The 24,826-nt window shown below is 36.3% G+C and overlaps 1 protein-coding gene across 2 annotated transcripts in view; it reads right to left on the reverse strand.

Annotated features, from left to right (window-relative positions):
- Positions 1-24,826, reverse strand: part of MNS1 (meiosis specific nuclear structural 1) — a 199,022-nt gene that overhangs the window by 151,837 nt on the left and 22,359 nt on the right. Inside the window, exons 5-6 of one of the 2 annotated variants that reach the window (XM_063793990.1) lie at positions 22,931-23,097; positions 21,239-21,411 (exon numbers count right to left, since the gene is read on the reverse strand). The exons of the other annotated variant lie outside the window; for it this stretch is intronic. The gene's annotated coding sequence lies outside the window, so the exon portion shown is untranslated. The remainder of the gene's footprint in view (positions 1-21,238; positions 21,412-22,930; positions 23,098-24,826) is intronic. 2 annotated transcript variants of the gene reach the window in all.

Below are 24,826 nucleotides of genomic sequence, written 5' to 3' on the forward strand. Positions count from 1 at the left end.
TAAACTTCCATCAGATTTTTAATCGTGGCTATTTTAAATCTCTGTCATCCACAATTTTGAATCTTCTCTAAAAGCATTTGCAATAAGATTCATTGAAAAGACTCTAACAAGTATTCCTAAATATATTTTTCTAATAACTTTAAGATCAATAGACTAAATATAAATTTTCAGAACCATAATGAAAAAACTGGCAAATGTGTGAAACTGCTAATCAATTCCAAGCCAAATGAAAATTAATTACCTGAAATAGAATAACTGATTAAGACAATGTTTTAAGACTTTTATTTGAAAATTTTGATTCTTTACTTAACTATTTTGTTTTCCAGATTTAAAGGAATGTTTTCTCTTAAATTATCTATAGTTTATAGTAATTTGGTAAAGTATACTTTTATAAACAAAAGTGAAAACATTTACTTTTGCACTCTACTTGATCCCTCCAAAATTCAGAAAGCATTCATGAGTACTCTTATCTTTATGGAAGGATAACTATTTGCACAAGTTCAATAAGAATCTACTCTCTTTATAACAGGACACAACTGGAACAAATGGTTGTATTTCCAAGGCTTTGGCTGGAATATCTATTTGAGAATGTGCATACAATGCCTAGCTCCAAGGGTTTTTAGCTTTATAGTGAGTAAAAATTGTCACTTCCTGGCAGGCCCAGGAACCTTAAAACTGTAGAAGAAATCTAAAGTCTGCCTTAGTTTGGTTTCCAAATCTTGAGAGATTTATAAATCTGAGATTTCTCTGTGGCCAGCCACTATTCTTACTGCACTTATGTAAATGACCAGACCTAAATGTGATAAAATTAAATGTACTTTATAAATCATTTTTTTTTACTTATTAGCTTTAATAAAAATTGGGATGACTATACAGAGAAAAGTTATGTCTCTAAAGAAAAACTATATTACTCCCATTATTAGATTGTAGCTCTATGCATTGTTTTCAAGTTTTATTATCTACCTGTAGACCAGACTAGATCCTGAGTTATTCTCCAATTCAACTCTTTTCTATAGGACCACTAAAAAATGGGAACTGCTCTGTTCCCGAAGCCCTATGTGCTGAACCTAGGGGAATTTTAGGGGACACATTTTTGCCTGATGTATGAGCCATGCAGATAAGCATACCAAACCCATCCATTACCATAACCAAAGACATTAAAGCTGCAAACCAGGATAATAAGTTGATGGCTTCATACTGTAGACAGCTTTTCCCAAGATATCAGAACAGGACTCCATATTATGAGACTCTTACCCTCTTAATGCCTACCCTTTACACTCAGTAGGAAAATAGGGTAATTAAAATTTCCCAGACAGTACATTGCACTGATAATTTGATAGAACCTGACCTGAGATCCCTTAGTCCCCTTAGTGGGTAACTTTAGCAACATTCCTAATACAACTGTTGCTCACTTTCTGCTCTAATCCAACCCAATCATGGACTACTAGATAGTAAAATTTCTCTATATTATCTATTGGTTAAATAAGAAAATGTATGTGCTATGGATACTACATGCTTTACCTGGATAAATTCCTCTGAGGAAACTGAGACCCATATATACAAAATAAGAAAACAGGCCACATGGTTATATCAGATCCCACCTAGTTCCCTATGGTCATTTCCTTTATTCAACTGGTTGCCTTTAAGCCTAGGTTCATGGCTAAAAACTACCAATACTTGTTAAATTTCTACAGATGTACAGCTTCTGACACAATAATGCTGGCCCTGTACTTTGAGATGGTAGCAATGCCTATGGAACAGACGAAAATTGAACTTAACAATGAACTCCATGTAAACTTAGCCTGAGAGTCCCTTCCTCCAAACCTCCCTTGTTGCTTAAATACGGCTTAAAGAGCATTTACACTGACTCATAGTTGCGAACTACTACCTAAAACATGGGACCAGAGCAACAAATTGGGAGAAGTCTATCTTGGCATCAAGAGATAACAAAACCTAACCACAGGATGATTAATCAGCAATGCTTTTAGTGAAAGATACTGATAAAAAGCAGGACTGGACATAGTGGCTCACATCTATAATCCCAGCTCTTCCGGAGGCTGAGACAGGAGGATCACTTGAGCCCAGGAGTTTGAGACCAGCCTGGGCAACACAGCAAAATCCCATCTCTACAAAAAAGTAAAACAAATTAGCCAAGTATGGTGGTGCCCATCTGCAGTCCTAGCTACTTAGGGAGCTGAAATGGAGGATCACTAGAGCTCATGAGTTCAAGGTTACAGTGAGCTATGATCACACCACCGTACTCCAGCCTAGATGACAGAGTGAGATCCTGTCTCTAAAGAAAAGGTGGGGGATTAGGGGGGCACTTTGAAAAGTTGCCAGAATCAAAATGGAGATACTAACATTAAAAGCCCTAACAAGGATGGGCTCAGTGGCTCACGCCTGTAATCCCAGAACTTTGGGAGGCCGAGGCGGGTGGATCACCTGAGGTCAGGAGTTTGAGACCAGCTTGGCCAACAGGGTGAAACCCCATCTCGACTAAAAATACAAAAAATTAGCCGGGCATGGTGGCAGGTGCTACTCCCAGCTACTCAGGAGGCTGAGGCAGGGGAATCACTTGAACCTGAGAGGTGGAGGTTGCAGTGAGCCGAGATTGCACCATTGCACCCCAGTCTGGGCAACAAGAGTGAAACTGTGCCTCAAAAACAAAAAACAAAAAAATCCTGACACCTGGAGCCAGGGAAGGCCATAAAAGGAGGGTTCTCATGCATAAATCCCTGATAATAGGAATTGGCATAAAGGACTGCAAAAATTGCAGCCTTGCACAAAAGCCATCACAATCTTATACAAAAAATACTCCTACAAGGACATCTGCCCAGTAACTGCTCGTCCAACATCAAACTGATACCACCCTTATTATTGATCCTTGCAGTCAAAAATAATTGATTCAAAAACTTATATAATCCTCATCATTTTTCCTTTAAAAACCTTTGTCTTCTGTAACCTCCTAAACATGCATATAGGTTACTATGGCACACATATTTCCATTGCAATGCCCATTCCCAAATAAATATCTTTTTTTTTTTTTTTTTTTTTTTGAGACAGAGTCTCGCTCTGTGCCCAGGCTGGAGTGCAGTGTTGCACGATCTCAGCTCATTGCAAGCTCCGCCTCCCAGGTTCATGACATTCTCCTGCCTCAGACTCCAGAGTAGCTGGGACTACAGGCGCCCGCCACCACGCCCAGCTAATTTTTTTTGTATTTTTAGTAGAGACAGGGTTTCACCATGTTAGCCAGGATGGTCTCGATCTCCTGACCTCGTGATCCACCTGCCTTGGCCTCCCAAAGTGCTGGGATTACAGGCATGAGCCACTGCGCCCGGCCAATAAATATCATTTTTAAAGAAAGTCTTTCTTTCTGTTATTTAGGGTGACACATGAAACAACTTGGTCCACCCCTTCACTTTCAGCCTATGTAGGTCCTTAAAACTAGAGAGAGTTTCTTGCCACAGCATATGGTTGAATCTTGTTTTTTAATCCATTCAGCCACTCTGTCTTTTGATTCAGTTTAGTCCATTTGCATTTAATGTAATTATTAATAGGTAAGGATTTACTGCTGCCATTTTGTTAATTGTTTTCTGTCTCTTTTGTATTTCTTTTATTCCTCTCTTCCTCTCTTGTTGTCCTCCTTATATATTTGATTTTTTTTGATAGTGGTATTCTTTGATTCTTTTATTGTTTACCATTTTTGTAGGTACTATAGGTTTGTGGTTACTATACAGCTTGCATAAAACAACTTACAGTTATAGCTGTCTGTTTTACGCTGATAACAACTTAACTTCAATTGCATACAAAAATCTGACACTCTTCTTTCCCTCCCCTCAACCTTATATTATTCATGTCAGAATTTATTTTATTTTGTGTTGTGTATCCATCAATAAATTTGTTGTATTTATTCTTATTACTTTTGTCTTTTAATTTTTATAGTAGGATCAGAAATGATTAATGTGCTATTACATTATTACATTTTTATGTATTTATCTATATATTTATCTTTAGCAGTGAGATTTATATTTTCATATCTGTGTTGCTGCTGAGTACCTTTTCATTTCAACTTGAAGAACTATCTTTCTTTAGCACTTCTCATAAGGTAATCTAGTGATGAAGAACTCCCTAAGTTTTTGTTTATCTGAGAAAGTTTTTCTCACTCTTTCGTTTTGTTATTTTTGAGATGGAGTCTTGCTCTGTCACCCCAGCTGCAGTGCAGTGGCGCAATCTCGGCTAACTGCAACCTCCATCTCCCTGGTTCAAGCAATTCCCTTCTCTCAGCCTACCGAGTAGCTGGGATTACAGGTGCACGCCACCACACCTGGCAATTTTTTTTGTATTTTTAGTAGAGACGGGGTTTCATCATGTTGGCCAGACTGGTCTTGAACTCCTGATCTCAGGCAATCTGCCTGTGTTGGCCTCCCGCAAGGTGCTGGAATTACAGGCATGAGCCACCATGCCCCACCACTCCTTCATTTTTAAAGGACAGTATTACTGGGTACAGTATTCTTGGTTGCAAGGTTTTTTTGTTGTTTTTTCCCCTCCAGCATTTTGAATATATCATCCGACTTTTTTCTGTCTTGCAAGGTTTCTGCTGAGAAATCCTCTCACAGCCTTTTGCAGGGTTACATGTATGCAATGAGTCACCATTTTCTTTCTCTTGCTGCTTTCAAAATTATTTCTTTGTATTTTGTGTTTGACAGTTTAATTATATTGTTTTTCTGTGTAAATTCCTTTAGGTTCAACATATTTTGGGTCTTTTGGGTTTCATGAACCTGGATGTTCATTTTCTTTCACAGATTTGGGAAATTTTCAATAACTTTTTTTTTTCTTTTAAACAGGGTCTCACTCTTTTGCCCAGACTGGAGTACAGTGATGTGATCATGGCTCATTGCAGCCTTGCCCTCCTGGGATCAAGCAATCTGCCCACCTCAGCCTCCCAAGTAGCTGGGACTACAGATGTACAATATCACACCTGGAAAACTTCTAGTTGGTTTTTGTTTGTTTGTTAAGATGGGATTTTGCCATGTTTCCATGAACTCCTCAAGTAGGAGGTAGGTGGGCTCAAGCAATCCACCTACCTTAGCCTCTCAAAGTGATAGGATTACAGGTGTTAGCCACCACATCTGGCCCTCAGTGAGTACTTCTTTAAATAAGCTTACTTTGTCTTTATCTTCTCCTTTGGAAACTCCCATATGCATATATTGATTCCCTTGCTGGTGTCCCATAAGTTCCGTAGGCTCTCTTCACTTTTTTTCATTCTTTTCCTTCTTGCTTTTCTGACTCAATTTCAAATGTCCTAGGCACAGTACAAGCTAACTATGGGAGGAATTTAGTTTATAGTTTAACCTATCTTCAAGTACATTGATTTTTCTGCTTGATCAGGTCTGATGTTAAAGCTCTCTATTGAGTTGTTTATTTCAGTTGTCATATTCTTCAGCTCAAGAATTTCCATTTGTTTCTTTTTTATGGTTTCTATTTCTTTGTTGAACTTCTAATTTTGTTTATGTATTATTTTCTTTATTTTGTTTAGTTGTCCATCTGTGTTCTCTTGCAACTCAATGAACTACATTAAGATGATTATTTTGAGTTCTTTTTAAGGAAGTTAGTCAATCTCTATTTCTTTAGGGTCTGCTACTGGAAGTTTATTTTGTTCCTTCAGTGCCATTGTTTCCCCAATTCTTTATGATTCTTGCCTCATGTTGGTATCTAAATATTTGAAAAAGCAGTTACCATATTGCATCTTTACAGACTGGCTTTGGCAGGGAAAGCCTTTTACTAGTCACCCTGATCAGAGATTCTAGATGGGCTGATTGGCAGTGTCTGCTGTCAGGCCAGCTGCCAGGGATTGTGGGCAGACAAGCAGACACACTGCAAGGATTCATGAGCAGGTGGACCTGCTACTGTAGGCCACAGGTTAGCTGTTGAGATCCACAGGTTAGCTGTTGAGATCCATGTGCTAATTTTTGAGAGCCCCTGCTCCTTTACTTTGTTCTTAGATACTCCTAGGTGATCTAGCCATGCCTATTCTCTCAGTGTTCTGGGTGAAGTGTGAAAGAAACAGGCTTCTTGGGTGGCATCCTAAAAAGCTGGGAAGGTTTGACACTTCCTTTACACTCTTTTTTCCCCTACAGGAGAAAAGCAGGGCTGAGAAGATCTCTCATGCCGACTTGAGGAAGGATAACATGGGTAAAGTTAAGCCACTGTTCTCACTCTTTTTAATGTCTTCTCACTTCTATTATCCACCAGGTGCTGGAACCTATCACCTGGATGCATGAGCTCTTGTAAAGGTATTTTCACCATAGGTGGTTATTAAATCAGTGTTTCTATGGGGAGGCAGGGGCTGGGACCTACTATTCTGCCATCTTGCTCACGTCATGCTCACAATTCTTTTCCTGTTATTACATATAGCATATTTTGCCTATCCATTGATCTATTGATGGACACTTTGTTGCTTTCACATTTTAGCTATCATGAATAATGCTGCTGTGAACGTGGGTGTATTAATATCTCTTCAAGATTTCAAGACTCTGCTTTTAATTTGTTTGAGCATATACCTAGCTATAGGAATTGTTGGATCATAAGATAATTCTATTTTTAGTTTTTTAAGGAACCACCACACTGTTTTCCACAAAAGGTGTACCATTTTGAAACCACTTTTATAAAAATGACAGTGAGAAAAATCTGACATAGAAAAATTATGACAATGAAAAAAATCTGACCTAACTGATTCCATCTCGCTTTTAAACTCTAAGCTGCCCTTGTTCATTCCTAGGCATAGGACGAGCTAACTATGGGAGGAATTTAGTTTATAGTTTAACTGAAACAGAGATGAAAACAGACCTAAAACTAACAAATTAGCCACAAGATTAGGAATTATGACTCAGGAATCATGCAGCCAGAGGCCACAAGATTCCTAACCTCCCCAGTTGCTCCTAGGATAACCTCATTATTGTAAAACCTAAGACTGCTGCTGCTCAAGATACTTTTTAGACCCTGCATTCTGATGGACAAGCTTGTGCCACTAAAACCAATAAACTGGCTCAACTAGTTTTGTGATCCCACCCAAAAACTAATGACAGCAGTAAGAACCCACTTCAATCCCCTATGATTTCATTGCCAACCCAACCAATCACTATTCTTTATCTCCTAGGCCCCTTTGCACCAAACTATCCTTAAAAAACCCTGGCCTCTGAATTTCTGGAAAGACTGACTTGAATAATAAACTCTGGTCTTCTGCTTAGCTATCTTTGCATTTATTAAACTCTTTCTCTATCACAATTCCACTGTTGGTAAATTGGCTGTAGCTGGGCAGAGGGCAAAAAGAACCTGTCGGACCATTACAATTTTACATTCCCACCAATAGTGCACATATTTCAATTTCCCCAAATTCTCACCAATACTTGTTATTTTTTGGTTATGTTTTTAAATATTTTCTCAGCTAATGTGTGTGAGATAGTACCAGGTGATTTTGATTTGGACTTCCCCAATGAGTACTGATGTTGAGCAAGTTTTTATGTGCTTGTTGGACATTTGTATATTTTCTTTGGAGAAATGTCTATTCAAGTCCTTTGCCCATTTTGAATCGGGTTGTTTTTGTTGTTGTTGAGTTGTAGGAGTTCATTATATATTCTAGGTATTAATCCTTTATTAGATATATGATTTTCAAGTACTTTCTCCCATTCTTGTTGCCTTTTTATTCTGTTGATACTGTCTTCTGATGCAAAAAATGTTAAATTTTGATGTAGTTCAATTTGCCTTTATATTTCCTTTTTTGCCTGTGCCTGTGGTATCACTCAATGACTGATTTTTGGTAAGGATACCAAGACAATTTAATGAGAAAAGAATAGTGTCTCCAACAAATTATGATGGGACAATAGGATATTGGATCAATGACATAAACATAATATCTAAGACTTTTAAACTATTAGGAGAAAACATAGCAATAAATATTCACTGCCTTGGATTTGGCAGTATATTCTTAGATATGACATTGAAAACACAAGCAAAAAAGAAAAAATAAGTTGGAATTTATCAAAATTAAAATTTTTTTTGTGCATCACAGGACATTATCATAAAGTGGAAAAGCCATCTACAAAGTGGGAGATAATATTTGCAAAACTTACATCTGACAAGAGACTAGGATCCAGGATATGTAAAAGTGCTTACAACTTAACAACAAAAAGGATAAACAATCCAACCTTTTAAATGGCAAAATATTTCAATAGATATTTATTCAAAGAAGATATAGAAATGATAAATAACAACATAAAAAGATGTCCATCATTAGGAAAATGTGAATCAAAACCACAATGAGGTTCCACATCATGTCCTCTATAATGGCATAATAATAAGGAATATGACCAATGCTGGTAAGGATGTAGAGGAATTAGAAACCTTGCCCATTGCTGATGGTAAAGTAAAATGATCTGGTCACTGTGGAAAATAGTTTGGTGGTGGTTCCTTAACAAATCAAGTATAGAATTACCATACTACTCCACAATTTCAATACGAAGTGTATTTAACCCAGAGTATTTGAAACAGTAATCGAAAATGTAATCTAAAGAGTACACTTACACTCATGCTCGTAGCAGCACTATTCACAACAGCAAAAGGTGGAAACAACCCAAGTGTCCATCAACAAACAAGTAAATAAATAAAAAATGGTATATACACAACAGAATATTATTCAGCCATAAAAAGGAGGAAGTACTGATACATGCTATAAAGTAGGTGAATCTTCAGAATCTTATGTTATGTAAAAGAAGCCAGACACGAAACATCTCACAAACCAGGATTATACACAGACACACACACACAAATATATATATTATATATATATATATTTTAATGTGTGTGTGTATATATATGATATATATACATCATATATATATATTTTGTATATATATGATATATATACATCATATATATATATTTTATATATATATGATATATATATATCATATATATATATTTTATATATATATTATATATATAAAATCCCCAGGAAAGGCAGAGAAAGATGGCCAAATAGAGCCCTCCAACAATTGTTCTACCACAGGAACACTAAATTGAACACTACCGATGCAAAAATGTGCTTTCACAGAAACCAAAAAATAAAGAGAGAAGCAGAGAAAGATGGTGGAACAGAAAGCTTTACTGATTGTCCCTCCTGCAAGGACACCGATTTAACATCTACACACAGGCATTAAAAAAAAAAAAAACTTTATAAGAACCAAAAAATCAGGTGAACACTCACAGTACCTGTTTTTAATTTCCTATCACCAAGAGGTGCTGAAGAGGTAGAAAAAACAGTCTTGAATCGCTGACACCCCTACCCCCTTGCAGTGGCAGTGGTGTGCTGTGTAGAGCTTCTCTGGGTGCTTGGGAAGGGAGAGCTCACCACTTGTGAGGCAATAAACTCAGTGCTGTACTGTTAGAGCAGAAAGAAAAATTTGACCAAACTCAGCTGATGCCTGCCCACATAGGGAACATTTAAACCAGCCCTAGCCAAGGAGGAATTGCTGATCCCAGTGGTCAGAATTTGAGTTCCTGCAAACCTTGTCACCATGGGCTAAAGTGCTATGGGTCTCTAAGTATACTTGAAAGGCAGTCTAGGCCATAAGGACTGCAACTCTCAGGCAAGACCTAGTGCTGAACTGGGCCCAGAGACAGTGGACGTGGGGGACATACAACCTACTGAAACACCAGCTGCAGGGGCTAAGGGAGTGCTGACATCACCTCTTCCCTAACCCCAGGCTGCACAGTTCATGGCTCCAAAAGATATCCCTTCCTTTGGCTTGAAGAGAAGAGAGGGAAGAGCGGGGAGAACTTTGTCTTGCATCTTAGATACCAGCTGACCAACAGTAGGATAGGGCACCAGTTAGAGTGGTGAGGCCCTCATTCCAGGCCCTAGCTCCCAGATGACATTTCTAGACACACCCTGTGACATAAGGGAAACCATTGCTTTGAAGAGAAGGACCCAGTCCTAGCAGTATTAATCACCTACTAACTGAAGAGCCCTTAGGCCCTGATTAACCAGCAGAGATACCTTGAGTGAGCCCTTGAAACTTGCTGGCTTCAGGTACCAGCTTGGCCACAGGGGCACAGAGCACCAAGCAAGTTCTAGGACTTGACTCTTGTACAGCATCTCTGGACCTTCCCTGAGCTAGAGGGGATCCTATTGCCCTGAAGAGTGAGTCCCAGGCCAGACAGCATTCACGACAATCTGACTTAAGAGCCCTTGGGCCTTAAGGAAACATCAGCAGTAGTCTAGCAGTACTCCCTGCAACCTGTGGTGGTGGTGGCCATGAAGTGAGGCTCCTCTGTTGTTTTAGTCTGTTCTTGCATTGCTATAAAGAAATGCCTGAGATTGGGTAATTTATAAAGAGAAGAGGTTTAATTGGCTTATAGTTCCACAGGCTCTACAAGAAACATGGCTGTGGAAGCCTCAGGAAACTTTCAGTTATGGCAGAAGGCAAAGGGGAAGCAGGCACATCTTACATGGCTGCAGCAGGAGGAAGAGAGTGAGGTGGGAGGTGCCACATTCTTTTAAACAACCAGATTTTGCAATAAGTCACTCACTATCACAAGAATAGCACCAAAGGGGAAATCCACCCCCATGATCCAATCACCTCCCACCAGGCCCCATCTCTAACACTGGGGATTACAGTTTGATATGAGATTTAGGCAGAGACATAGACCCGAACCATATCATCTGCCTTTGTAAAAGGGAAGGAAGAGTGAGAAGGACTGCTTCTTGTGGTTTGAGAAGCAGCTCAGCTGCAGTACAGTAGAAGACCAGGTAGACTTCTAAGGATTTTTACTCTAGTCCCTGACTCCTGGACTGCACTGCGTGACCCACCTGGGGTCTGGGGGAACTTGCCACTCTGAAGGAAAGGACACCGCCAGGCTGGCTTTGCTACCTGCTGATTGTAGAGCCCCAGGGCCTTGAGAAAACATAGACAGTAGTCAGGGAGTGGTTACAGCAGGGCTTGGGCAAGGCCTAGTACTGTGCTGGCCTCAAGTCTGACCTAGTGCATCATAGTGGTAATGGTCACAGGGTGTTTTTGTCACTCCACCCAGGTTTAGGTGGCTCAGAACAGAGAAAGACTCCATTTGTTTGGGAGAAAGTAACGGAAGGGAAAAAGAGTCTATCTGGTAATCCAGAAAATCTTGTCCAAACCATCAAGGTGGGACCCCTATGAGTCTGCAAGAACCGCAGTGTTGCTGGACTTGGGGTGTCCCCTAAAGCAGATATAGCCTAGATCACAACATCCAAGTCCTTTCAAATATCTGGAAAGCCTTCCCAAGAAGGACAGGTATAAACAAGCCCAGACGGTGAAGACTACAATAAATACCTAACTCTTCAATGCCAAGACACTGAAGAACATCTACTAGCATCAACACCATCCATGAAAACATGACCTCACCAAATGAACTAAATAAGGAACCAGGGATCAATCCTGGAGAAACAGAGTAACCTTTCAGACAAAGAATTCAAAATAGCTGTGTTAAGGAAACTCAAAGATATTCAAGATAACACAAAGAAGGAATTCAGAATTCTATCAGATAAATTTAACAAACAGATTGAAATAAAAAGAATCAAGCAGAAATTCTGGAGCTGAGAAATGCAATTGGCACAGTGAAGAATGCATCAGTGTCTTCAATTCATCTAGCAGTATGCTTCTTAGCGAAAACCTTACAGGCAAGGAAGAAGTGGCATGACATATTGAAGTACTGAAGGAAAAAAAAAAACTTTCTACCTAGAATATGTTCAGCAAAATTATCATTCAAACATGAAGAAGAAATAAAGACTTTCCCAAACAAAAAAGAGCTGAGGTATTTTTGTCAACACCAGACCTGTTTTACAAGACATGATAAAAGGAGTTCTTCAATCTGAAAAAGAAAAAAAAAGGATGTTAATGAGCAACAAGAAATCACCTGAAGGTTAAAAGGCACTGGTAATAGTTAATATACAGACAAATACAGAATACCCTGACACTGTAATTGCAGTGTGTAAACCACTTATCTTCAGTAGGAAAACATAAAGAGAAATCTATCAAAAATAATAACTACAGAAACTTTTTAAGAGATAGACAATATAAAAAGATACAGAGACAACAAAAAGACAAAAAGCAAAAGAACTGAAGTTACAAGTGTAAAGTTTTTTAGTTTTCTTTTTGTTTGTATTTTTGTGTTTTCTTTCTAATCAGAGTTAAGTTGTCATCAGTTTAAAGTAATTGGTTAAAGATGTTATTTGCAAGCCTCATAATAATGACAAAACAAAAACTTATGATAGATACACAAAAAATTAAAAGCAAGAAATTAAAACATATTACCAGAGAAAATCACTTTTACACAAAGGAAGACAGGAAGGAAGGAAGAAAGGGAGGACCAACAAAACAACCATAAATCATGTAACAAAATGGCAAGAGTAAGTCCTTAACTACCAATAATAACAATGAATAAATGTAAATGAACTAAATCCTCCAATCAAAGGACACAGAGTGGCTGAATAAATAAAAAAAACAACACCCAACCATAAGCTGCCTATAAGAAACTTGCTTCACCTATAAAGATACATATAGGCTGAAAATAAGTTGGTGGAAAGAGGTATTCCATGCAAATGGAAGCAAAAAAGACCAGGAGTAGCTATACTTATATCAGATAAAATAAACTAAAATTAAAGAGGTAAAAAGAGACAAAGAAAGTCACTATATAAAGGGGTCAATTCAACAAGAAGATATAACAATTATAAATATATATGCACCCAACACTGGAGCACCAAGATATACAAAGTAAATATTACAGTTAAAAAACAGACCCCCAATACAACAATAGCAGGAGACTTCAAGATCTCACTTTAAGTATTGCACAGATCTTCTAGACAAAAAATCAACAAAGAAACATCAGATATAACCTGCACTTTAGACCAAATGGACCTAATAGAAATTTGCAGAACCTTTCACTCAACTGCTGCAGAATACAAATTCTTTTCAAACATGAATAGACCACGTTAGGCCATAAAAAAAAGTCTTAGAAAACTCAAAATAAGTGAAATTATATCAAATATCTTTTCTAATCACAACGGAATAAAACCAGAAACCAATAACAAAAGGAACTTTAGACACCGTACAAACACATGGAAATTAAACAATATGCTCATAAATGACCATTGGGTCAATGGAGAAATTATGAAAGAAAATGTAAAAATTTGTGAAACAAATGAGAATGGAAAAACAACATACCAAAACCTATGGGATACAGCAAAAGTTAGTACTGAGGGAAGTTTATAACAATAAATGCCCACATCAAAAAAGTAGAAAAACTTCAAAAATCTAACAATGCATCTTAAAGAACTAGAAAACAAGAGGAAACCAAACCCAACACTAATAGAAGGAAATAAATAATAAAGATCAAACCAAAATAAATACAGCTGAGACAGAAAGTCAGCAAAACAAAAAGTTGGGTTTTTTTGGAAAGATAAACAAAATTGACAAACCTTTAACCAAACTAAGAAAAAAAAAAAGGTGAGATGATCCAAATAAATGAAATCAGGTTTGAGAAAGGAGACATGACAACTGGATACCACAGAAGTTCAAAGGATTATTAGAGTCTATTTTGAGCAACTATATGCCAATAAATAGGAAAACCTAGAAGAAATGGATACATTTCTAAACACATACAACCTATAAAGACTGAACCATGAAGAAATCCAAAACCTGAATAGGCCAATAATAAATAACAAGATAGAAGACATAATTTTTAAAAAATCTCATGAAAGAAAAGCCCAGGACCTGATAGCTCCACTGCTTAATTATACAAAACATTTAAAGAGGAGTTAATAACAATTCTACCCAAATTCTTAAAAAATATAAAAAACCAAAAAGGAAGGAATACTTCCAAGCTCATTCTATGAGGCAAACCTCACCCTGATACTAAAACCAGACAAAGAAAACTGTAGGCCAGTATCACTGATCAATGTAGATGCAAAAATACTCAACAAAATACTAGCAAACCAAATTTAACAACACATTAAAACAATCATTCAGTGTAATCAATGAGATTCATTCCAGAAATGCGACAACGGTTTAAAATAGACAAATAACTATAATACATCACATCAAAAGAATAAAGGACAAAACCCACATGATCATTTCAATACATTCCAAAAAAAGCCTTTGATAAAATTTAATATTACTTCATGATAAAAACAACCTGAGTACAGAAGTAACATACCTCAGCATGATAAAGCCATATACTAAAAATCCACAGCTAGTATACTAAAAAGGAATAACTGAAAGCTTTTCCTCTAAGATCTGGAACAAGACAAGGATGCCTACTTTCATCACTTTTGTTCAACATAGTACTAGAAGCCCTAGCCAGAGCAATCAATCAGAGAAAGAAATAAAGGGTATGTAAATTGTAAAGGAAGATGACAAATTAGCCCTGTTTGCAGATGACATCTTAAAAAAGCTTAAAGTCTCCACCAAAGAAAAAAAATCTGTTAGAACTGATAAATTCAGTAAAGTTGCAGTATGCAAAATCAACATAGAAATATCAGTAGCATTTCTATTTGCCAGCAGCAAACAATCTGAAAAAGCAACCAAGAGAGTGATCCCATTTACAATAACTACAAAAAAGTAAAATACCTAGGAATAAACTTAAAGAAATGAAAGACCTCTACAATTAAAACTATAAAACATTGCTGTAAGAAATTGAAGAGGACAATGAAAAAATGGAAAGATAATCCATGTTTGTGGGTTGAAAGAAACAGTATTGTTTAAATGTCCAAACTGCCAAAAGCAATTTACATATTCAATGAAATCTCTATCAAAATACCAATGTCATTCTTCACAAAAATAGAAAAAAATAATCCTACAATTTATATGGATCCACCAAAGACCCCAAGTAGCCAAAGCAATCCCGATCAAAAAGAACAAAGCTGGAAGCATCGCACTACCTTATCTCAAATATACTAGAGACAACCAAGGCAAAAATGGACAAATGGGATCACATCAAGCTAACAAGCTTCTGGAGAACAAAGATAATAATCAGCAAAGTAAAGAGACAACCTCCAGAGTGGGAGAAAATATTTGCAAACTACCTGTCTAACAAGGAAATATATAAGGAGCTCAAACAACTCAATAGCAAAACCCCCCAAATAATATGATTAAAATGGGTAAAAGGTCTGACATTTCTCAACAGAAGACATATAAATGGCCAATAAGTTTATGAAAAAATGCTCAGCATCACTAATCAGAGAAATGTAAATCAAAACCACAAGGAGCTACCATCTCACCATAGTTAAAATGGCTTTTATCAAAAACACAGGGAATAATCAATGCTAACGAGGATGTGGAAAAAGGGGAACACCCGTACATTGTTGGTGGGACTGTAAATTAGTACCGCCACTATAGAAAACTGTATGAAGCTTCCTCAGAAAACTAAAAATAGAACTATCAGATGATCTGGCAATTCCACTACTGAGTGTATATCCAAAAGAAAGGAAATCAATAAATCAAATAGATATCTGCACTCCCATGATTACTGCAGCACTATTCACAATAGCCAAAATATGGAATCAACCTAAGTGCCTATCAGTGGATGAATACATAAAGAAAATGTAGTATATATACACAATGGAATATTATCCAGCCTTAAAATAAAATGAAATCCTGTCATTTGCAGCAACATAAGAAAACATTTAACAAAATTTTAGGACTATATGATAATTCTAAAGTCTTATCTAAGGACATAAAACAAATCTTGAACAAATAGACATACCATATCTATCAATGGGAACAGTTAACATAATTTAATGTTTTCATTGGATTAATATATGATTTTAGGCTCACTCATACATTTTAGTGATCAACTATTTTAACTAATTTTATTCAATTGGTTTTAGATTCCTTGTCATAATCAAGTTATCATATTTTTAGCCACTGTTTGTTTTATGTATCAGTGAAGTCTTAAAATATATGACATGTCTTCCCTAATAGGTAAGCAAAATTTTTCCAAATTTAGACTTTGGTTTCAACTGCCTGTGAAAGAACATTCATCTCGGACCCCAGCATTAGATGTTTTTGAGTTAACCTATCTAAGGCTTACTTTCTTCATCCCTAAATCATTACAATAGTTTTTCCAAACAAAATTGAGAGATAATACATACAAAATTCTTAGTATAGTTCTTGGTACATAATAAATAGGTTGTGAATATTATATGGGTCTTCTGTCTTCCAATATCTGACAAAATATTTTTTTGGAATCCTCCAAAACAAACAATAATTTGTTTATTGAATGACTAAATGAATTAAATATTAGGTACATAACATAGTATGAAGTAAAGACAGTGGGATAAGTTCCAAAATTGCCCTGTGCGAAGAACATTTTTTTTAATTAATTTTTTTGGAGATGGAGTTTAGCTTTTGTTGCCCAGGCTGGAGTGCAATGGCAAAATCTCAGCTCACGGCAACCTTCGGCTCCCAGGTTCAAGTGATTCTCCTGCCTCAGCCTGCCGAGTAGCTGGGATTACAGGCATGCACCACCACACCCGGCTAATTTTTGTATTTTTAGTAAAGATGGGGCTTTACCATGTTGGCCAGGCCGTTCTCGAACTCCTGACCTCAGATGATCCACCCGCCTCAGCCTCCCAAAATGCTATGATTACAGGCCTGAGCCACAGCGCTGGCCAATTTTTAAAAGCTCTTTTTAAAATGAAGGATTAGGTTACATGAGAAAAATTGTTATGACTAATACTGTAGTCATCAGATGATTATTTCAGCAATTATATATAAAAGCCATAGAAGAATTTGATTGAGGCACATTAACATCTGTCTGTTGGATTCTATTACTGAATTTGAAATACTAACTTAAAAAATGTATATTCATAGTTTTTATTGACCTAAACTGGCCACATTTAAACTGCTGATGGTTCCTATATTTATCAGATAAAGGATGGAAAAACATCTCACTGTGAAATGTGTCATCCTCCAGGAGTTTCATCAATTGTTTTGCCCACCAGCTACAATAAAGCTAACGCATTTACTAATGTAAAATAGCACACTGGTTTTGTTGAGGTTTATTTACTATTCTAATGATTATTTCAGTGGAGCCAGGGCTCTAAATGACAGCCACATGGATAATTGCATTGTAATGTGTTTTCTTTTCAATTTAATCAGGTTTAATTTTGTATCTAATAGAACTAGCGCCTTTAAAATGTTGTGGTTGGTATAATATGAATGAAAAATGCATAATTTATTTGTAAAATGTTTGAACATCTTAGTTCTAGTACCATCTACTGTGTTCTTTTCAAAGTACTGCTTAATAGCAATAAGAACAAGTCACTGCTCATTTTATACATTGTTTCATATTTGAGAATTTGTATTCTAGATTTATTATAAATTCTACTAACTAGGAAAGGTAAGATTGTTAGCTCTCTTTTCTGTAAACCTTGAGCTTTGTGATTGCTATCCTTTTGAAATGGAACTTGATACCTACAAGGGCCACTTACTGAAACTTTTGCTGTCACAGATTTGTCAATTTAAATCTAAAGCACTGTGTAGTAGGCTGTTTTCATTGCTGTAAAGGAATACCTAAGAGGGGGTAATTTATAAAGAAAAGTTTATTTTGACTCATGATTCTGTAGGCTGTACAGGAAGTGTGGTGCTTGTGGCTGCTTCTGTTGAAGGCCTCACGAAGCTTACAATCATGCTGGAAGGTAAAGAGCGAGGTGTATCACATGACCAGAAAGAACAGGAAAGAGAAGAGGGAGGTCTTAGATTCTTTTAAACAGCCAGATTCCATGTGAACTAACAGAGTAAGAATGCACTCATTACCACGGGGGAAGACATCAAGCTCTTCATGAGGAATTTTCCCCCATGACCCAAACACCTCCTACTAGGACCCACCTTTAACATTGGGGATCAGAATTCAACATGATATCTGGAGGGGACACACATCCAAACTATATCACACTGTCACTTGCCTCTTTATTCTCTCCATGGTATATTTTGATAACTGGATCTTATAATTATAATATAGTAAAATTTATCAATTTTCTTTTACATATAATTTCTTTTATATATAATCGATAATTTATCAATTATATATAAAATTGATAATTTATCAATTATCAATTATGGTTAATACTTTTTGTATTCTGTTCAAGAAACTTTTCTATATTTCAAAGTCATAAAGACATTCTTTTTATATTATCTGTCAAAGTTTTATTATTTAGTTTTTCACACTTAGATTTATAATCCACCCTGAATTGTTTTCATGATGATGTGAGGTAGGGTAAAGTTTATGTTTTTTCATCTGAATAGACTTTTCTTTCCTCTCTAAACTGCAGTACCACCTTTTACTAAATCCAGGTTCATCCATCTATGCATGTTTTTGCTCTAGGCTTCCTATTCTAATTCAATGGTCTGTTTAAGAATTCAGCAAGCCTTTTTTGTAAAGGCTTTTTTATGGGTCAAGAGGTGTGATAGTGGCTAGGTGTGGTGACTCACACCTATAATCCCACACTTTGGGAGGCCAAGGTGGGAGGATCACTTGAGGCCAGGAGTTCAAGACCAGCCTGGGCAACAAAGTGAGACCCCCCCCAATCTCTACAAAACATAGAAACAATTGCATGTGCCTGTAGTCCCAGCTACTCAGGAGGCTGAGGTGAGAAGGATCACTTAAGCCCAAGAGTTCAAGGCTGCAGCGAGCTATGACCGCACCACTGGACTGAAGTCTCAGTGACAGACAGAGACCCTGTCTCTTAATAAAAAGTTGTGATAGTAAATATTTTGGACTCTGTGGGCCAACAGGCAAAATTGAAGATACTGTACAGATTTTTATGTAACAAGAGGGAAAACAAATTTCCACAAATTTTTAATTGATGAAAATCAAAATATAATAAAAATTGAGTACAAATTTTTGTTATAGTTGTCTACTAGTGAGAAGAACTGAACTTTTTTTTTAATGGCAGGGATAATATTTTTGCTAAATTGGGATTCATAGTTAGTGTTCCCTATCATAAAAATCATTTGCAACTGTTTATATGTTAATGCTAATTTGTGATGAGCTTTTATGTATTTCATCATTAAAAATATCTTTTTATACACAGTAACTACTATAAAATACTAATAATGAGCCACTCATGTGACTTTTATTGAACATACTCATCATTTGGAAGGCATTTATAGAATCTCATTTTAGCATGTCATTACATTGCAGGTTAATCACTTTCTAGTTAAACGGTTAGGTGGAAGCTCCTCAATTTCACTGTTAAATTAATTTCAAAATATGGAAATTCCCTTTGCACTTGCATCAAAGTCCCAAAAACTCTACTGGAAAGGCAGTTTGAGCTTGGAAAATATATCTACTGCAAATGGTATAGTATTGAAGATCTTGTTTCTTGTTTCAATTTTTGCTAGCGTGGGAAGTATACAAAGCTACTTGTCATTTTTTATGATTTAAAAATTAATTGTCAAAATGACTTTAATTCAGTATAAGTTTCACATCCTAAGCATTGTTTTGCTTTGTAATTTTGGGTTGAATTTCTTAAACAACTATCAAGTTTGCTGCAAAAGGTAATTTCTAAAGCCATTCAGTGTTTGATATACTGGTTGAGGTGGTTCTTATTCTTCAGAAAAATTGCCATCTCAGCCCTGAGCTCAAAAATCACAGTAAAACTTTACCACTGCTAAGCCATAAAACTACTGTTTGATGGGGAAAATCTAAGTATTCAACTTATACTTCAGACAAAAATTCTTGGAAGTAATGAAGTCCACAAGAGCAAATGAAGTTCATTGTTGTTCTACCGGTTCAATATCACATGATAGATTCAAATATTTTCCTCAAAATACCTATGGATGAGTAATACAATGAAAAACCAAGGCTTTAATCAACTTACACTTTCACAACCTTTATAAATTTGTCAACCAAAGCCTTTGCCTGCTCCAGATGTTTTTACCACCATCGATTATAACACATCTTAGTAGATTCCACTTCAGATTTTACTGAATTAATGTTTTCCCAACTTCTGTGAAAATAAATCTCACCTGTAGTTTCTCTATATAAAGAGTCTAATACTTATTTCACCTCAAATTTGGCATTGTCTTTAGGAATAAACAAATGATCAGCAGCAATATGATCTGTGGACTCATCCAGTCAAGGAAAACAACTTGAAATCATTTGCCCTTATTCTTTAGTTTGTTACTGATGTTTCTTCTCTTCAAGTAACTGTTCTCACCATAAGCCTAATAGTCATAAATAATTTTCTCTAGACACATTTTTTTCTCTCTTGCAATCAAACAATCTAATTAACCTACCAATGGTAAATGGCTTTCTTCATGTGACTGACAAACGAGCCACTTGGAAACTCACTTTGGTTACAGTCTCCTTCACTGTTTCTTTGTAAATAATTTATGTTATAATAAAATATTGTTTTAAATTTTTTAATTTTTCTGACCATTGTATTCCTGAGAGTTGGGAATATCATGATAAGTGTTTAGTCCAGCAAGCAGATGTATACTACATTCTTATAGCACAACTCTAATGTTATTCCATGATAAATACAACACTTTGCCATCTAATTTGACAGCAAAATAATCCACACTTCACTGCGTCTTTAAAACATGACATTTAGAGTCTACTATTCCCTTCCTTTGTTTTGACATGATTGGTAAGACTAGTAACAAAAAAAAATATTGTGGTATGGTGGTACACTTGGAATTCTATCCCATTATAACTACATTACTGTGACTTATAGTGCACTCAGCAGCAGTGTGAATTAATAAGAGTGACACATATGATTTCTGTTGCAACTACTCAACTCTACCATTGTAGTGTAAAAGCAGCCATAGGCAATATGTGAGCAAATGAGCATAGTTGTATGCTAATACATTTGCATTCATCACTGAAATTTAAATTTTATGTAATTTTCAGGTGTCATAATATATACTGTTTTTTCTGAACCATTAAAAAATGTAAAAACTCCTCTTAGCTTGCAGGCTGTACAAAAACAGGCAGCATATAGATTTGGTCCATGGGCCACAGTTTCCCAGCTCCTAAAAATGCTAATTGTCCAGAATAGTATTTATCACAATTTGTTTTGAGGAGCTCTACTCTTGAGAAATCTTTCTCAAAAATAAAAAGTCAAATAACCTTATAGGAAGCCATATACTATACATCCCAGTTGTAGATTCATGCTGAGAAATCCTGAAATACAGAAACTCACCTATTGTTGCCTAATCCAGATGTAATGATATTTATTTATTTTCCAGGTAATTCTTATTTACACAGAATTTTTGTTTGCATGCCTTAGAACCAAGGTGTGGAATATACTTCAAGAAGAGTTGATATGGTCCAGTATATTTACTTGACACATTAGTGAAGTGAAGTAACAAAGTTCTGAGAATAAAAAAGTTTTTATTTTTCTAGAAAAGCACTGCCCATAAATTGGCTTTAATAATAACAACCAAAACCAAGTTTTAAACCCATGCTGCTTCATTTTCCTCATCCTGAAAACATTTTTGGCATTTAGGATAAGATCAAATGCCAGAAACAGTGTGTTTAACTACTACAGGAGTTTAATTGTTGGTTGAATCCAGCAATAAATTCATATCTTTTTATTTATTGATGTTGTAATCTGGAAGTAGCTTTAGAAGCCTTGTGTTTAGTCTGAAAATAATGTTTTAGTGGTAAAGGTTCCCACCATCTATCCTAGGAAAGGACTTATTGTTTTCTGCTAGTGGCATCAGGTAGCCTCGAGAATTAGGTTTTAAATTTATCCTAATCTATCAATAATAACTTGGCATCAGTAACCATGCTTCTGAAAGCCACAACATTCATCATCAAGCTGCTACTTTCAGCCTATCCTATTGCCTTTCTCAAGTTAAGTTATTCAATCGGCCCTTCATTGAATGCCTATTATGTGTTAGGATGTTCTAGGTCAATAGCTGTCCTAGTTTTAACCCTTAAAGGCTTAAAATTGGGAAGCCTGGATCCTAACCACAGCAATTCCTCTTTCTAGACTATAGCAAGAGCACTGGGTTTATTTTTATATAGCTTCACTCTTTCTCACACGCAAAAATTAAAACCAGGGTCTTGAAGAGATATTTGTACACTCAAGTTCACAGCAGCATCATTCACAATAGCTAAAATATGGAAACAACCCAAGTGTCCATCGACAGATGAATGGATATACAAAACGGAGTATTATTCAGCTTTGAAAAGGAAGTACATTCTGACATATACTACAACATGAATAAACCTTGAGGACATTATGCTAAGTGAAATAAGCCAGTCACAAAAAAAGACAAATACTACATTATTCCACTTTTATGAGGTATTAGAATAGTCAAAATTAAACAGGTAGAAAATAGAATTGTGATTGCCAGGGGATAGGGAAAGTGGGCAATGTACAGTAATTACTTAACGGGTATAGAGTCTCAGTTTTACTAGATGCAAGAATTCTGGAGATGAACTGTCACAAGAATAGACATATAGATAAATGGAATAGAACTGAGAATCCAGAAATAAACCTATAGGTATGGCAGATTTTTTTCATTTTTTGTTGCTATATATATGTAACATAAAATTTACTCTTAACCATTTTCAGTGTACAATTCAGTGGTATTAAGTACATTCATATGTCTATTCTTGTGCCAGCACCACTCTGTTTTGATTACTGTAGCTTTATAGTAAGTTTTGAAATCAAGAAGTGTTTGCCCTCCAACTTTGTTATTCTGTTTTGGCTATTTGGGGCCCCTTACAATTCTATAAAGGTTTGAATATTGGCTTTTCCATTCCTGAGAAAAGAAAGGCTATTGGAGTTTTGACAGGGATAGCATTGAATCTGTAGACTGCTTTGGGTATTGCCATCTTAACAATAGTAAGTCTTCTAATCCATGGACTCGGTATGTCTTACCATTTAATTAGTTCCTCTTTAACTTCTGCCAGCAATTTTTTGTAGTTTTCAGTATCCAGGTCTTTCACCTCTTGGTTAAATTTATTCCCAGGTATTTTATTCTCAGATCTATTGTAAGTAGATTGTTTGTTGTATTAGTCTCTTTTCACGTTGCTATAAAGAACTACCTGAGAATAGGTAATTTACAAAGAAAAGAGGTTTAATTGACCACAGTTTCACAGGCTGTACAGAAGCTTGGCTAGGGAGGCCTCAGGAAACTTACAATCGTGGTGGAAGGTGAAGGGGAAGGACGAACATCCTACATGCCTGGAACAGGAAGAAGAGCACAAGCAGATGGAGGTGCTACACACTTTTAAACAATCAGATCTTGTGAGAACTCTATCATGAGACAGCACTACGGGAATGATGCTAAACCATTAGAAACCATCCCCATGATCCAAACACCTCCCACCAGGCCCCACCTCCAACATTTGGCATTACAATTCAACATGAGATTTGGGTGGGCACACAGAGCCAAACCATATCAATTGTTTTCTTGGTTTCCTTTTTGGGTTATTCATTGGTGGTATACAGAAACTCAAATGATTTTTGCATGTTGATCTTGTATCTTACAAATTATGGAATTTATTAGCTCTAGTAGCTTTCTTGTGGATTATTTGGGATTTTCTACACATAAGATCATATCATCTGTGAATAGTTTTACTTTTTCCTTTTTAATCTGGATGCCATTTTATCTTTCATCTATCTATCTATCTATCTATCTATCTATCTATCTATCTATCTATCCATCCATCCATCCATCTATCTGTTTTGGCTAAAACTTCCAATACAATCTCAAATAGCTGTGGTGAAAGCAGGCATGTTTGTCTTGTTCCTGATCTTGGGGAAAAGGCTTTTAGTCTTGCACCATTGAGTATGATTTCTGCTACGAGTTTTTCATAATTGCCCTTTCTCATGTTGAGAAAGTTCCCTCTCATTCCTAGTTTTCTTGGAGTGCAGTGGCACGTTCTTGGCTCACTGCAAGCTCTGCCTCCCGGGTTTACACCATTCTCCTGCCTCAGCCTCCAGAGTAGCTGGGACTACAGGCGCCTGCCACCACGCCTGGCTAATTTTTTGTATTTTCAGTAGAGAAGGGGTTTCACCGTGTTAGCCAGGATGGTCTCGATCTCCTGAACACGTGATCTGCCCGCCTCAGCCTCCCAAAGTGAGTTTTCTAAGTTTTTATCATGAAAAAGTGTTGGATTTTGTCAAGTATTTTTTCTGCATCAACTGAGATGATCATGTGGTGTTTTTACATTCCATTAATATGGTATATTACACTTATTTTCTCATGTCAAAACACCCTTGGATTCCTGGGATAAATCCTATTTGGTCATGGTATATAATCTTTTAATATGTTGTTGGATTTCGCTTGCTAATATTTTGTTGAGAATTTTTACATCTATATTACTTAGGGATATTGCTCTGTGACTTTCTTTTCTTGTGAGGTCTTTATCTGATTTTGGTATCAGGGTAACGCTGGCATCAAAAACAAGTTAGTAAGTGTTCTCTTCTATTTTTTGGAAAATTGAGGATTGGTGCTAATTCTTCTTTAAATGTTTGGTATAATTCACTGATGAAGCCATCTGACCCTGGACTTACCTTCATTGGGAAGTTTTTGGTTAATGTTTCACTCTCTTTACTTGTTATACCTCTATTCAGATTTTCTATTTCTTCTTGAGTCGGTTTTGGTAATTTGTTGCTAGAAATGTGTCCATGTCATCAAGGTTATCTTTTTTTGGGCATACAATTGTTTAGAGTATTCTCTTATAATCCTTTTTACTCCTGAAAGGTCAATAGTTGTGTCCCCACTTTCATTTCTGATTTAGGTATTTGTGTCTTCTTATAATACTTGAT

This window comes from Pan troglodytes, chromosome 16 (assembly GCF_028858775.2).
Source record: "Pan troglodytes isolate AG18354 chromosome 16, NHGRI_mPanTro3-v2.0_pri, whole genome shotgun sequence".
Taxonomy (NCBI): Eukaryota; Metazoa; Chordata; class Mammalia; order Primates; family Hominidae; genus Pan; species Pan troglodytes.